We start from the raw sequence: 16386 nt of genomic DNA on the forward strand, positions 1-16386 counted from the left end.
TCTAGATATTATTAGTTTAAGGGATTTGTTGAAGGAGTACCTAGCCGTGTTTTCTGCAGCTTCCAAACTGGAAAACTAGGAGGGCTGATAAGAATAGGAACATTTATTTGTAAAATTGCAGAAATAATTATGTTTATTTCTCCTTTTTAATAGATTCATTCTTGTTTGTTCTGAGAGAATATACATAGTAATAACAACAAACAGGTATAATAAGTTGCAGTGTTACAGAAAAGCATGTCTGACCATCAGAAAGAACAAGGCATAGCTTAATACGTGCTTCTGTTGAGATATACAGGAATTGCATCATCCTGTGTAACAGAATGTATCCAAATGCAGAGATAGGGCCAGAAAACCCATAGGTTTCTGCCAAGAGAGTTTCTGCCTGAGTATCTTTTTGGCAAGGAAAAAATTCGTCTCACTCTTCAAGTCCTGGAACAAATTGAGGGGTTGGTCTCTAACAGTAATTTTTCTAATGGGGAAATGACCTCAAACCGCCTCAAGAGACTTGGCAGAGAAGGGTCGAGAGGATGCAGACGAAAAGGAGGAGTCATTGAGCAGGACCAGAGGCTCCCTCCTCCAGTGTCATTTTGGAATGAAAGCTGTGGGAGTGAAGGGGGTAGTTTCAACATTAAAAAAAAAAAAAAAAAAAAAAAAGGCAAACAAAAAAACCCCAAACACACAAAAACGTGTTTTCCACTTTCAGCCCGTGGCCTTGCGGAGTTTGTAGAACCTGCTGCTGCAAGGTCTGCTATACCTGGCTCTGTATCCCCGCCATGCCCCAGCAGAGCCATGTGTATCTTCGAGCTTTAAGCAGAAGATACCAGTCCATGTAAGCCTCTTTTTGCATCTACAGTTTGGCTACAGCTCTATTTATTATCTGTGAAGAGCATGATCCAAGCCTTACTCCAGATAAGTGCCACACCATGCTTTTGGGTCCTGGTGTTGGTAGGACAGAGGTTTCTACACAAAGATAAACATTACATGGGGGCTGATTTCTAGTGTATTAAGCAGTAGCTAAGCCTACATCAGAAGAAGAGAAGATTCAGAGAAGGACCTGGGAGTCCTGACTGACAACAGGTTGACCATGAGCCAGCAATGTGCCCTTGTGGCCAATGGTATCCTGGGGTGCATTAGGAAAAGCGTGACCAGCAGGTCGAGGGAGGTTTATCCACCCTTCTACTCTGCCCTGGGGAGGCTGCATCTGGAGTTCTGTGTCCAGTTCTGGGCTCCACAATTTAAGAAGGACAAGAAATTACTGCAAGGAGTCCAGCAGAGAGCTACAAAGATGATGAGGGGTCTGGAGCATCTTTCTTACGAGGAAAGGCTGAGAGAGCTGGATCTTTTCAACCTAGAGAACAAAAGGCTGAGAGGAGATCTTACCAATGTTTATAAATTCCTCAAAGGTAGATGTCAAGAGTATGGGATCAGACTCTTTTCAATGGTGCTCAATAACAGGATGAGGGGCAATGGGCACAGACTGAAACATAGAAGGTCACATCTGAATATGAGAAACTTCTTTACTTTGAGGGTGCCAGAGCCCTGGAACAGGCTGCCCAGAGAGGCTGTGGAGTCTCCTTCTCTGGAGACATTCATACCCACCTGGACATGGATCCTCTGCCATCTGGGCTGGGTGAATCAGCTTCAGCAGGTTAGTTGGACTAAATGATATCCAGAGGTCCCTTACAACCCCAACCATTCTTCGATTCTGAGATCAGTCCATATGGTAACCATATCCTTACTGGCTATAGTAAGGTAGCATGAGGAGGAAGATCTATTGTTTCTCTTGTTTAGTTACCAGTAGTATCATCTGCAATGTCCTTTCAAAGTGGAAGTCACCCTTCATTTTATGCACTAACTGTACTGTTTTTATTAAAACCTTTTTTTTACCACAAAGAGATCATCCTTCACTTAATGTTGTTCAGACTTGAGGGTTGGGGATGGCAGTGGGCAAGGCATGGAGTCTCATAGCTCCTTGCAGAGAGGTGAGATGAGGCACTCAGAGAGCTGAGGACTGGGTTTCCACAGGCTGCACAGCCCTGCTGCTCACTTGGGGGACTGGATTTGTCCCCATACACTGTTATTGGTAGACCACCAGCCCCATCAGGTCATGGTACCCCTGTCCTGGGGCTAAGGAGCCTCATGGAGCATCAGCCTCCTGCACAGGGTAGTTTAGCATGCTGGAAAAGTTTGCCTACTGGTATAATTGCCTAAATGAACTAAATTTGTTAAAAAACCAACCAGTCTCAACACTGGTATACTCAGCAGAGGCTCTTTGGGTTAGCTAAGAGATTAAGCGGTGAAACATGGAAATAAACAACCAATTTATTAAAGAAGGCGGCAAGCTGGGAGGAAGAAGAGGGCAGGAATGGCTCCGAAGAGGAAGACTTGAAACCTGGCAGTTGTAGAGCACAAGGTGATACCGGGCCAGGTGGGTATAAAGCAAAGGTTGCGGTATCAGGGTCAGACTGAGCTTCCACAGAGGAGGGACATTTGTGGAGCCTGACTCACCTCTGCTTCACCACTTCATGCTGCCAGTTTGGCCTTTGCAAAGGAGACACGAGAAGTGCTGGTCCACGGTGTTGTCTAGTACACCACAGGAGGCTGAGTTCATCCAGCAGCTGTCTGCAGCATCAGCAAGAATTTGCCTGGTATAAAGAAATGACATGACAGAAAAAGTATTCCCCAGGAGAGGGGAAAAAAGTACACGTCAAAATGGTAGCGAAGGGGTCACTACTGATGCACTATGTGACAACTGCAAGGGCGAGGACTGTATTTGGGAGCACCCATCATGCCTGCAGAAGCATCTCTCATCCTTTAAAAATAACTATTGGAGCAAGTAAGCGCACTTTAATTAGAAACTACATGAATTACTACTGGCAGCAGCTTTTTGCCCGAAAAGCATCAAATTCTTTGCATTTTGGATAGAAAATATTTACCGGCAAATCCATATTTTTCATATCCACGGCTTGTACTGCTGATTTGGAAGCTGGCAGAAAAGAACATTATCTTTCATTGCGGATGCTGTTTGAGGGTACAGGCAGCTTTAGGTAGTCGCAGAGGGTGAAAAATGTTGTGTCTAGACTGCCAGCTCAGATGCCAAGCTGCTGTCCAATGCAGTGAAAAGTATGAAGATGTGTCATGTCTTCTGCAACTTTTCATGCCTGGAAATGCCAGCAGGACCCTGGCAGACCAAGCCATCATGAAGGGGTCAGCGAGACATAATGAAACATCCATGAAGGAAGAAGCATCCCAGCATTATACAGACATTTGCACAGGTTTGTAGGGCAGCCAGGTACTCCATATCTCATGTTATGTTAGCTGTTTATAAATTATTCCCTAAGTTTTATCACACATGCATATTCATTTTTAATGCTTAAATACACATTAAGAATAATTTTCACTAGAAGATGATCCCTCATTCCATCTGGAGCCATGCTAAGGAAATGATACATGCAAATTTGAGCAGGGGTTGGTACCATTAATCCCTGGCTTGTCTTCCTGGAGGGAACTCGCCAGCCCAAGGTCTGTTGGAGCTTGCAGCCTGGCTGGGAGCCAAAAAACCCTGGATGAAACCCTACCTGTGTGCCAAAGGTCCTTCTCTCTCTAAACTTGCCGCTCCCACACCCAGAGGAAAGCGCTCGTGTTCTCCCGCTTTCCCACAAAGACTAAATCTTTCAGTCACCTCCTACACAAGCGAAGGGAAAGGATGGAGCAAAAATGCATTTTAATGAGCATTTGAATAATCATCAGGATGAGTACTTTTCACTGATATAGCATCTTTTGTTCGAGCACTTTATAAACATCCATTAAGCCTGACAACATCCCTGAAGGGTAATTCTTTTTTTTCACTCTCGGGAAGCGGAGAGCTGGGATTTGCTGCAGGATAGGGCAGGAAACGCGTGGTGGGGCTGGAAATGGGAACCCCTCGTGCGGGATTTCCTCTCCCCCCTCCATAGGGTTTCCTCTCGGCTCGCTAATCGCTAAGCGAGATCTTGATGACCAGATGCTCATAGATAATGTAGCTCAAATATTGCTTCCGTTCTGCAAATTACATGCTGGCTTGGTTCAAAGGCCAAATCCTATTCTGCCATCAGCCGATGGCGGGGATCCCATCGAGCATCGCTGGAAGGGGCACCAAGCTGCAAGAGCTTGAAAAACAAACCTAAATGCTTGAAAACTTTTGCAGCCGGACACATTTGCAGAGCTGTATTGTTTAGAGCATTTTCTTTCATTGGAGAAAACCTGCAGGGCTTTAAATAAGACTGTTTCTAAAGGCACATCCAGGTGCTTTATCCAAAACCACTGGCAAGGCATTTCCCTACCAGACAGCGCACACGTTCCAAGGGGCAGTGACAATATTTCTTCTCTGACATCACCAGTTAAAAGGATTTATTTTCAGTAAAATAGAGTATTTCAGTTGTGTGATGGGCAAAAAAAAAGTACTATATAATTAAAAGCGAGATTAGACAGAAAAATGAGATGTTAGGCAGATAATTAGGGAACTATTATAATTAGAATGTGCTTTTAAATCCCCTAGTAGCTTCTATTATGAAAGGGATGTCCTCTGATTAACTAATATTTCCTTTAAGTAGATATTTTTCCTCTTCCTTTTGGACAGGAAAGCTTGAGTTGAATGACTTCACCTTAAAAAAATCACAGTCTACTGAGGCCCAAGTTCTTCTTGTGGCAAGCCAGTTTTGCTCAGGAAAAAAAGACGTATATTTGGGGTGGAAAGTGGCAGGGAAGATTTTACCAGTGAGCTTATTAAATCACTTCTCTCCTCTATTAAATACAGTCTTATTTATATACAGTATTTAGTATTCTTTGTATTCAGCCTTTAAGAGAAATTATTGCAGTTAGAGCAGCGCTAGCCTTAGATTAAATTTTTATTCATGCAGGTTTTATACAAACGAAACTGCTGCATATTTCTATGTGAAGTAGAAAGCCGTGATGGTTTTGAAAGGACAGGGAGCTTCGGCAAGAGCTGTCTGACAGCTGCTGTTAATGAACACGAACCAACAAGCCTATCGGAAGCTAAGCAGCCTCTCCCCGGCTCTCCGGCAGGGAGTAGGAAAGGACAGACAGCGGTCCCACCGCTTACAGCCCCATAAATCAGAGCAGATCCTGCTGAAATTGCTACATTTATGAGTTAAAACTGGGGGAAGTGAGTGAATGAACCGTCCCGTTCCCCTCACCTGAGCGTTTGCCAGGTGCTGGTTTGCGGGGAGACGCTGCCAGGAAGTGTCACGGACAGATAAGGAAAAGTGGAAGAGGGAAAGAACTTGATAAAAATGCAGCCTCCCTCCCTTATTTTTGTTATATTAAGCCTAAATTTTTAGGAATGGAGAGAGAAGTGAGTGCGCAAGTTGAGTTTGAATGCAATGGCCAAATGTTGCCTCTTATTTGTAAAAGTAGGAGGGGAAGGCAGCAGAGGAGAGAGCCAAACTTCCAGGCCACTGAAAGCACTGATGCATGTTTGCGTACTACTGTCATCAGACACACAAGTCTCCTGTTCTTTCACCTAGAAAAACGAAAAGCAGATGGATAATTGCTTTATGCAGAGTTGAGAACCTTGGCATCCATCTGCAGATATAAAAGATGACTTAGTTAAAAAAACATTTGTTGTACATCTGATTCCAGCTTACTGGACATATTGTTGAGAGAAATGCTCAGGAAAACGCTTCCAAGTAGCCAAATGGTCATGAAAAGGATGAAAACAACCTCAAATATAGTACACAAGTCCTAGAGAAAGAGCCAAGGAAGAGGCAGCCTACCTGAGGTTGGAGACCCCTGAGCCTAATACGGGTTTTGCTGCAAGAGCAGCAAGAAAGACTGAAATAAGTGTTTCCAGTGTGGCAAGTGATGCCAGGGAAAGGATGTCGCAACTTCTGGAGAGGAAAGGGGGAAGCATTACTTAGGGTTCTCTTTGGGAACTATGGACACGAAGATCATCTCAGGTGGCTCCAGAAGCCCCAGAGATCACCAGTGCACCAGTGCTGCAGGAGGAGGCTCTCAGCACTGCACCACCACATCTGCCCGGACCACCTGCTCAGCAACCAGGGAGAACCAGCAACAACAAAATGCCGGTGATGGGAGAAGCAGACAAGACATCACCAACTGCCGGTGAGACCGAAGGAGGAACCCATGGGCAAAGGTCCCATCCAAAGATGGGACAGAGGAGACAGAGGCAGCCTGGCTCAGTGCATAGTCTGGTTATGCAGAGGAGCGGCAGTTCCTGCAGCCCGGCAGGGCACCAAGTCAACCTTTCACTGGCAGATTTCGAAATGTCGTTCATCTGTCAGCAGTAGCACACCCCTGACACCAGCACTGTGACCTGACACTTAGAAAAACTTCCAAGAGTTGGGAATCCTCATGGATCCACTTAACTGTTTGATGATCATGGAATTATGGAATCATTTTGGTTGGAAGAGACCCTCAAGAGACCCTCAAGAGACCCTCAAGACCCTCAGGCACTAAACCACGTCCCTAAGAACCTCATCTAAACGTCTTTTAACCACCTCCAGGGATGGTGACTCCACCACTTCCCTGGGCAGCCTGTTCCAATGCCCGATAACCCTTTCCAGGAAGAAATTTTTCCTAATATCCAATCTGAACCTTCCATGATGAAACTTGAGACCTTTTCCTCTCATCCTTTCACTTGCTACTTGCGAGAAGAGACCAACACCCTTCATGCTACAACCTCCTTTCAGGTAGTTGTAGACAGCGATAAGGTCTCCCCTCAGCCTCCTTTTCTCCAGGCTGAACAGCTCCAGTTCCCTCAGCTGCTCCTCATCACACTTATTCTCCAGACCCCTCACCAGCTTTGTTGCCCTTCTAAAAATTACAAAAGAGGCAGATCCTCTGCTGTATTTTTTGGTCCTTTTCCATGGATCTGAGAGACTGGTGGGTACCAGCCCCTTGCCAAGGGCCAAAAGGACCAGGCATTAGTGGATCTAACAACAAAGCCTCCCAACAAAACCATCCAGGATCATGTTGCTGAGCCCTAACGATAACTGTGCAGACTCTGAAAGGAGAAATATCCAGCTGAACTGCAGAGATGCTGATGACAGCGTGAACCAGGGTCATCCAACATCTCCAGGGTTCCCAGACTGGACTCTGCCATCCAAGTCAGGAGAGAACTGCCTGGACCAAAGGAAGTGAAGGGAATTCAGTGACTCAAAGCCATGGCCTACTGCCCTGTATTTGCAGGATGGGCGGCACAGAGGAACATGAACTGGTTTTCCTTAATCCATTGAAAAATCTGGAATTCTCACTCCCTCAGAAAAGAGCCATTGGCCTAATGATACCTTCCAGCTCTGCGGTGCCACTCAGCCAAGATACTGAAGCACTTTAGATGTCTTAATTCATCCTCTCAGCAAATAGCCGAGCCTCTGCACAACAAAGTGCTTGTGGTAACAGTACAACACAATGGGGAAAATATAGTATAGAAAAATATGATGGTTTTATGTCTTATACTGCAAACACATAAAACCAATTAGGGTTTGGAGAGTATTTTTTAAAAGCAAAGATAATGATTGGCAAGGCAGAGAAAATAAATATTATACCCCTGAGAGGGGTAGGGACATATTATTTTTCCAGTTTTACAGAAGAGAAATGCCAGATCAAAATTACTTTCCCGAGATCACACAGGGTGATCCTGCCACCCTTTCTATTGAGTAGTTCTTACTCAAGGGTTTGTCTGTCTTCGTGCCCAGAGACCTCGATGTTTCAGAGACTCTAGCGGCCGCTATCCGGCAGTGTGAATTTATGGTGTATTAGCTACTCTGTATTTATTCCCCACATAAATATCTTTTCAAAGTAAGCTATCTCACCTAAAGATACTTTCGGAAGTGTAAGGCCAGTGGTAACGCTGCTCAAAGAATTAACACTGTCCCACATAATTAGCGGTAATTAGTACTGGTCAGGACAGGAGTTAATGCACGTTGGTGGATGTAAATTCTGCCTTTGTGTCCCCATGCTGACATGAAACCAGCCTGGGAATAAGATCCCACTGCACACAAAAGGGAAGGGACCGGGTTGGTTATCTGCTGCCTCGTGATGCTTGAGCTCAAATTCTCTCTATTCCAGACCTTTCTTCCCATTGTGAAAACCTGGACCCTCTTTTTGGCAAGGTGACAATTGTGCCAGTAATCCCACAGGTATTTGATAACCCATCATTTCTGTGGGTCTAGCAGGGGAAGTGGAAAAACCTGGGCATCAAAAGTGGAGGCTGCAGCGATACAACCAAACACTTTCAGGGAGTGTTTCGTAGCTTCCCACTATGGGCTTAACCGTTTGTGGCAGCAAAACTGAATTAGAGGCTCAACAGCAAAGAAGGAAACTGGTGAAAAGGAGAAAATATTGAAACAAATTCAGGCTATCCCTCTCCTGTGGGTGAGAAGTTGGTGTGCGATGGGTGGCTTTGCATAGGGAGGAGGGTGCGTGCTTGGGCACAGCTGGTGCAAGTGTGAGAGTGCCAGCGCACATCTGGAGCATGCATGGGTTCAGGATGCTGGAGCAAACTACTTGGGAAATGGGTGGGAAGCGAAGAACTGAGCACATAGAGAAGGTACTTCTGCAATGCTTCAAATACATTTTTTTTCAAACTGTGTTTTCTACAACTTGCCTGAGGTCAGACCTGCCCTCCCTGTGGTAAGGCTTGAAGTTTTAAAGAAAAGATGGATTATACAAAGTCGCCTGGCTGCAAACACCCTCCAACTTCCTTCCTTCCTTTAAAGAGGATTTGCCAAAATGTAGCCCTCAATACTTGAAATACTTGAAAGGGGAAAACTTCGTAAAGTGGATGGTAATCTTTTGGGCTGAAACCCCTCATTTTTACTCCTAGACAATTGCTCTGCTTATTGAGTTCAGGAAAACAACTTAGCAAACACAAGCAGAGTCTCACAATATAATCACAAAGAAAAACGAACTTTTCTGACACAGAGACCAACCGCTTCAGCTCATAGGAACAGCAATTGAATGCCAGGTTTTACTGGGGTTTGACAGACGTGCAGGCTGAATCACCATCGGTGCTGGGATTGAGTCTGATTTCCAGCATCACTGAGATCCATCTGCTTCTACCATCTTCACCCAGACCCACTGGAGCTGAACACCATTTGTAGTCAGGGCCCAGCTGGTCTCTAGAAACAAGCCTTTTCCAAGCAGGAAAGTGATCTGAAGTGTAATTTTAAATTAACTTTTTAAAATATTGAGGTAGAACCCTGTATGGACACTGTTTTAAGCTGATCTTACATTGATTTTGCTTAATTGATGATGAGGGATTTATTTGAGCTAAACAAGCAGAAACTGCTCATAAATTGAAATTAAAGGGTTTTTTTCTTCTGGGCTTTGCCTCTTCTTAGCTAGTTTAAGGACTCGACCGAAGTTAAAGCTGGGATATTTTTATGTCGGCTAGTTTTGGCTAGAAACCTGTGGGTCTGCTTGTGCCGGCTCGTCAGGCGCTTGTAAATGGATTTCATTTTGATCAAAGCAAGTGGAGGCAATGTGACTCTCAGCCTGCTGGAGAGGGACCCCCGAGGTGACGTCAGCCGAGGGAAGAGTCACCAAGTGCAGCCAATGTCTCACAAAAAAACTTCAAAGCGGCATCCGTAGGCAACCTTGGCTAGGAGCAGGGAACTGATCCAAGGGAAAACATGAGGCAGGAAGGTTTGGCTTCCTAACCAGAATCTATATTAAGAGACAGGCAGGTAAGAAGAGCTTTAGAAAAAGCACTGGAAAGTAGAAAGAGGGAATGGAATAAACTACACGCCCAGAGGAACAAGTGGCTCTGTGGCGGAGTTTTCTTAGGAGGTCTCTTAGTCTAAACACTATGGTTTTGAATACACTTATGAGGTGAAGTCCCTCTGAGATTTAGTGTCTGTTTGTGATGGTCTCATTGTGTGTTTGGAGGAACACACAAACACACCGGGCAGTGAAGAAGCCATCAAAGTAGTTGGAGACCCAGGAGCCACACTCAGTGGGGACAAAGCACAGCAGCAGGACAGAACAGGAAGGCTCAAAAAGGGATGTGTGTCAAGCCACGTTTTATATCTTTGGTGTCCATACCGTTGTTTTTTGAGAATGGCTTTGGGAGGAATGATCTGAGTCAAGAAAGCAAGAGATCCTTTCAGGTGGTCCCTCATGGAGGAGCATGGCCCAACATCCCAACAGCCTGAAGAAGAAATGAGGGGGTTATCTGCCTCTCAACCTGCCTTCTGTGAGCACATCTAGTGAAGAGTGCTGCCAATAGATCTCAGCCTGCATGAGGCTGAGTGACATCTCAGTAAGGAAATATTCAGGATTAACTGCAGCTCTTCTGGAAAACCATGAAACAAACCATGAAAACCATGAAACACACGCAACTGTCATAAAACCTTCCAGTCTGGAGACACACAGAAAGAGAAAGCATGTTGTTGAATAGAGTTTGTCATCCAAGCAGGGATGTATGGATGGTGGAGAATGTGGCATTTCTAGGTACAGAAACCCTGGACAGAAAGTCACCAGCCACCCCAGTTCAGCCAGGCAAAGGTTTTTAAAGCAAAATTTTAACTTCGTAGGACGGATGGTGGAGCTTCCCCCCCTACTTATAGACCAAACATGTGCTTCTAATACAGAAACTACAGCAGAAGCTAGAGTTACTGCAAGACCGAGTGTACTAATGAATCGAATTGTCTCTACACGACTTCAAAGGCTTTGGGAAGAAGCAAGAATAACTAGAAATGTAACACTAATGGCAAGGACAACATGGCTGATGAAACCCGGTGAGGGTCTCTTCGTCAACAGAGAGGCGTAGAGTGTATGAAAAAGGCTGTGATGCTGTACAGCAAAGGAGAAGGAGCTGCTGCAGTCTCAAGTTTGGCTAAAATAAAAACTAGGCAGAATGCGCTTGGGGGAAAAATGGGGTGAGCAGTATAGTAATAAAATTCAAAAAGAGGACCGAAGTAAGAAGCATTTCAAACAGTAGCAAGGACAGGAAAATAATAGAAAGGGTTACAAATGATCAGCAATGCAGACGGCTATAATAAACTATAATAAACTTCAACTTGGAAACATAAAAGAAGAAATATGATCTAGCATGATATGGGGAAAATAATTTAAAGCAAGATATTCTGTGGGGGGAGAGTTCTGTGCAAGGTCCAGAGTTGCTATTTATGCGTTAATGAAGAGTAGGGTGGGAACAGCTTGTCTTCCAGCAGAGGCCAAAGAGGCAGAGTATCTCACCTCGGTTCCTCACACTATCACGTAGTTTCTTGGTTGAGTCCCTTGAAAACCTTCTGTGCCTCAAGTACTCTGGCTGTAGAGTGAGGATTTCCCATCTCACACACATGCTTTTGAGATGTTCGGCTGCTCCGGTGACGCTTGTGACACTATGAGCTGACACACATCATTTGGGTGAGTGGTCCTGTTTCAGGGACTGTACTCAAGCAAGTTTCAATTAAAAGGGATGGTAGAAACTGAGAGGAGGACTGAAGCAATAGCTGTGCTAGTGCACCTCTGTGGTTCACCTTTGTCTGATGAAGGGTAAATGCATCTCCAAAAACATGACTCCATTCTGCTCCTGTTTGCATCCAAAGAGGCATAAAAGCAGTGTTTTGAGGGAAGAAGAGGGGTGAGGCAAAGGATTCAGTGTCCCCAAAATCCCCTGGGGACCACTTGGGTGGGTAGAGCTGGCTGACATGCTTTTGTTGGCTCCACAATGGAGAGGTTAAAAGCTAATTCGTTTGTGCCTACGTGCACTACGATGCATAGCTACCTTCAGAAAGGTACAGCCCTTTTCAAAAGGTGACTTAGGCACTTAATCCCTGTGACTTTTGATGAGACTTGGGCTGGTAGGGAACTCCTGAAGTGTGGCATAGTGCCCATGTTTGCTAAAGATGGTTTACATCTCTGACAGGAATTAGGTGCCAGATTTTGCGTGGACTGTGGTAACTGTAGTGTAGGAGAAGGAACAAAATATTTTTGGAAATTTGAAGTGACAGGTTTTACTTTGGGATGGTCCCCCTCAGAGCATGCTGAATGCTCTCTTAGACAAAATATAGAGTATTTGGTTGATATAAAATCAACTAAATGGAATGAAATAATGTTGCAGTTGAGGAGAGCTGTGCTGATTGCTCTACGAGATGTTTCTCTGGTTCCATGTAAAAAATACTCCCTTTCCAGAGTCTGGGGAGTTTGAGTGCCTATCTGATTCCTTGTCTTGTTCCCACAACAAGTTGAGGGTAAAAGCATGAGAGCATTTTCTTTAAAGTGCAATTGCAGCTTCTCAAGCAAAGCTCAGTGGGGTAAGCTTGAAGAAAATGCTCTCATGATGCATCTTGATGGGTTCTTCTCACTGGAGTTGCCCTTTGACAACTGCAGATCCCTGCAAGATCTTTCCATGAACCCTTTAAATAAGCCATAGAAAGTGACCGTTAGTGTCACGTCATGGTGCACAATTCTCCGAATCCCCAGGCCCTTCGAGCTTCCCATCTGAGACCTGTGAGGGTCTGCATGTCTCGCCAGCCTCTCACCGCAGATCCACAAGGCTGATGGGGAGCAGCCGGGGGGTCGAGCCAGGATGCGGGGCTGCCCCCAGCGGGGCTGGGGGGCTGCGGAGGAGGCGATGCTGCTGCTGCCATGTGGGAGGCCCAGGGCTCGGGAGGCAGCTCCTGGGGCTGGGGCCCCTCCAAGGGGACGCTCGTTCTGCTCGGAGGAAAGTGCAGCTTTCACCGCCTCCCTCCCTGACCCCCCCCCTCCTTCTCTTCTTCACTTTTTTTTTTCCTCCCTGCCTCCTGCTTCTCACAGCTGCTGCCTTGGGGAGCTGGCCTTGGGGCGGGAGGAGGCCGCCTTCCCCTGCGAGGCTCAAGGGCGAGGGGCAGCTGCCTCTTCTCCAGCCCACGAGTGGGGAGGATAAAGAGGAGATGTCGGGGGTGGGGGGGGCAGTGCAGGCAGAGGATGAGCACTCGTGTTCTTTGAGGCAAAGCCCAGATCTGTGGTTTGGGGCTGACGTGGCTTGCGTGGCACTGCTGTGAGGGGGGACGCCACGTTTGAGTGCTTCTCCTCCAAGGGAGGTTTTAAAAATGGTTAACAAGAAAGGTTTTTTTTTCCCGTAAGTTGTCCTTAGAGCAGTCCTTCATGTGCACACACAAATACCCATGTACGCTTTTCTCACAACCATCATACCTGGCCAAAAATTATCCAAGGCAGCTCAGAAATAGAGAGACACTTCCACGCACTCACCTCTAAGACCTCAAGTGAATGACAGCCACCCATCCCGGCTGTCACAGATGCTACTGCAGGTCTCCTCTGCTTGCCTGCACTCACACACACCAAGTAGGATTCAAACCGCTTAGAGATGAGCCACTTGTGCCCTCAGTTAAGGTGCTCTTGCTCCCTCGTTTTCAAGCATTTATTAAAATTTATTAAAATGCTTGAAAACGAAGGAGCAAGAGCAACTTAAAGCTCTTTTCTAACCTCCTTTTTTTTTTTTTTTCCCTTGCCGGGAGAATTGTTTGCGGGTGGAACAGAGAGATGTTTAAATAGCTCTGCAGATCCATTTAATAAAGTCAATATGCAATTATGCAGAAGTCTGTGATAATGCACCCACAGACGCAGATAGCGGCGGGTTGTGCTGTCCTGGGGGGAGCTGGGGAAACTGTGGGCAGCTGGTAACTCTCGGAGAGGGGAGGTTGCGGGGACCTTGACGCGCTCCCCTGTCTCCCCGGCCCCTTGCACGCCCAGGAACGGGTCGGACCCGGTGCCGGGGGGTCTGGCGGAGCCGGGCTGGGCTGGGTTGGGCGGCCCCTGGGGGTCTACGGGTCCCGGGAGTGCCCGGTGCCGAACGCCCTTCCCGGAGCCGCCCCGAGTCCTGCCCGACCCGCACCGGCGGGCACACAGCTTTGAGCCTTTCCTTCTCTTCTCTCCTCTCCTTTTCTTTTTCTTTTCCTTTCCTTTTCTTTTACTTTCTTTTCTTTCTTTTCTTTCTTTCTTTCTTTCTTTCTTTCTTTCTTTCTTTCTTTCTTTCTTTCTTTCTTTCTTTCTTTCTTTCTTTTTCCCCCTTTCCTTTCCTTTCCTTTCCTTTCCTTTCCTTTCCTTCTTTCCTTTTTCTTTCCTTTTTCTTTCCTTCTTTCTTTCCTTTCCCTTGTTTTATTTTATAAAACCGTGGATGGTTTACCAGATTTACCTAGATGATATCGTTTGCAGTAACCCACCTCTGCGGCTTGGAGGGCAAGGCGAAGCCCTCAGAGAGCCCCTGAGTTTTCTCCGATCCCACCGTGCTTAACAAACCCAGATCCCCGCTCCAATTAATGCGTATCCTCTGCAATCGGCATCAGAAGCAAGCCCGAAATAGTTCTGTAATGGGCTCATTAGCTAAGCTGAATACGGGGTAGGGTAATAGAAAGGGAGCAATATTGAAAATTAGTTTGGAGGAAAGCATCAAATGGAAAGGCTCTGACAAAACTCCGTTTTGCTCTAGTTCAGCCGAGGTACTGTCAGATACCGATATTGAATTCTCTGTGGCTTGAAATTGGCGTTTTATTTTGTTACTCGGTAATTTGCTTCTCATACTATGTTGCAAGTGCTTTCAGACTTATTTAAAAGGGTAAAGATACTTTGTTCAACTTTTTAGAAGAGGACTGTTCAACTTTTTATACCAGGGGCGCGGGATCATTTCAGTTCTGTTTTATGTACTCTGAGGAAAGTATCCGTAATCCCTTGCTGATAAAAAATCGAGCAGGTTGTTGTTTTCCTTCAAAGACAGCAATTGTACCCGCAGAGAGACACTCGGAGCCCAACAGAAGTGGGGAAAGTCTCCAGCAAAAAAGGTATCGAATATTTTAGGCTAATGTCACCCTCTGTTGAACTCTGGCAAGTGGCTCTGAAGGCAGAGAGCTGTCAGAGCTGGTCTGCTACAAGTGGCAGAAGGGTTTGCTTATACCCTCATTTAACATATTATTTAAAACACTATTGTTCAACTACGCCGTTGTCTCCGACTTTTAGGCTACGTGTGTGCATGTGTGTGGATGGAGAAGAGGCGCTTAGAGATCTTTGCTTTAAAAAACTCCTTTGAGCCCACGTAGACTAGTAGATTGTTATCTCCATGGACAGTCGGCTGCTGACAGTCTCTGTAAATACAACAGAGGCTTTGCATTTCACAGCCCCTCTGCGCCTCTCGCCTCGCAAAATCAAGAGTTTGGGTGTTGTTTGTTTTGGGTTTTTTTAACAAAAACAATAACAAAACAACAACCTTTTAATTTTGCATCCCTCCTTGAACTCTGTTTTTGGGGGAGAGTGGAGAGCCAAACGGGCAGGGAGAGGGGAATCACCCAGTTTGGCTGTGTCTGCCTGGGAGCATCCGCGGCTGGGAATCTAAAGAGCGACGTGCGGGCTTCGTCTAAACCGAGACTAAACGTTGTGCTGGCGTAACCCCCCCGTCCTGCTGCCACACTGAGCAGCGACTGCCATCGAGGCATCAAACTCGGTTGCCTTTGCTGCCGTCCGAGAGCATCCTCGGGGCTGGGAGCTCCCTCTGCCCCACGGCTGCAGCCGGAAAACTTTTTAAACCATTCCCAAATATTTACCCCTTTATTTTTCGATTTTTTTCCCCCCTCTCTCCTACGTATTTAGGTAATATCCAGCTGATTTTCACGGGTAAACTCAAACCATCTTTTACCCCCCCAGAATGCAGCCGATGGCTTCGCTCTCTGCAGTCAATAAAATCCCGAGCGCTTAAAATTGGAGTTTTATATCATATTACGGATGTAACCGAAGGAAATAATAATTGTTTCTACGGCTTTTCTGGCTGAGGTCGCTTTTCTCCTTCTTCTACCAAGAAACTGGGCACCTCCGGCGCCTCCAAATTGCCGAAAATCCTACTTTTTCTTCCCGCAGAAAGTTAGGAGGCATTTCTGGCTGCAGTTTCCCCATTGCCCAGTAGACGGCACAACAGCTCAATCCTTCAAAACCGTCGGACAGCTTTTCCTTTTTTTTTTTTTCTTTTCTTTAATTAAGCAGCCAGAGTTTTTTCCAGCAATTTGTTGATATTATTATTATTGCATTCAACAAGAATCACAGTAATATCAGTAGCAATGGGAGAGGGCTTGGCATCGGCAGAGAGTAAAGAAATGCGGTGGAAATTTGGGCTAAACACAGGTATTGCAAATACTGGAGCGGAGCAGCGTTTCCAAATTAATACAAATGAACTTGTGGCGCCTAGATCGTGTGAGGAAAAAAACAAAACAAAACAAAACAAACCACCCAATACTATCGTGCTGCCGGGCTCTGAGGCTATTCTGGGGATTTTAGGCTGGAATTGTCTAATCGTAGTGTGAAATAGGAAGGAGCCGCCGGGCACGGGCTCGGGTCGGCTCTGCTCTGCCTCGCCTGAGCAACCCCGAGGTGCCACCG

The sequence above is a fragment of the Nesoenas mayeri genome, assembly GCF_963082525.1.
Source record: "Nesoenas mayeri genome assembly, chromosome: 3".
In the NCBI taxonomy this organism is placed as follows: Eukaryota; Metazoa; Chordata; class Aves; order Columbiformes; family Columbidae; genus Nesoenas; species Nesoenas mayeri.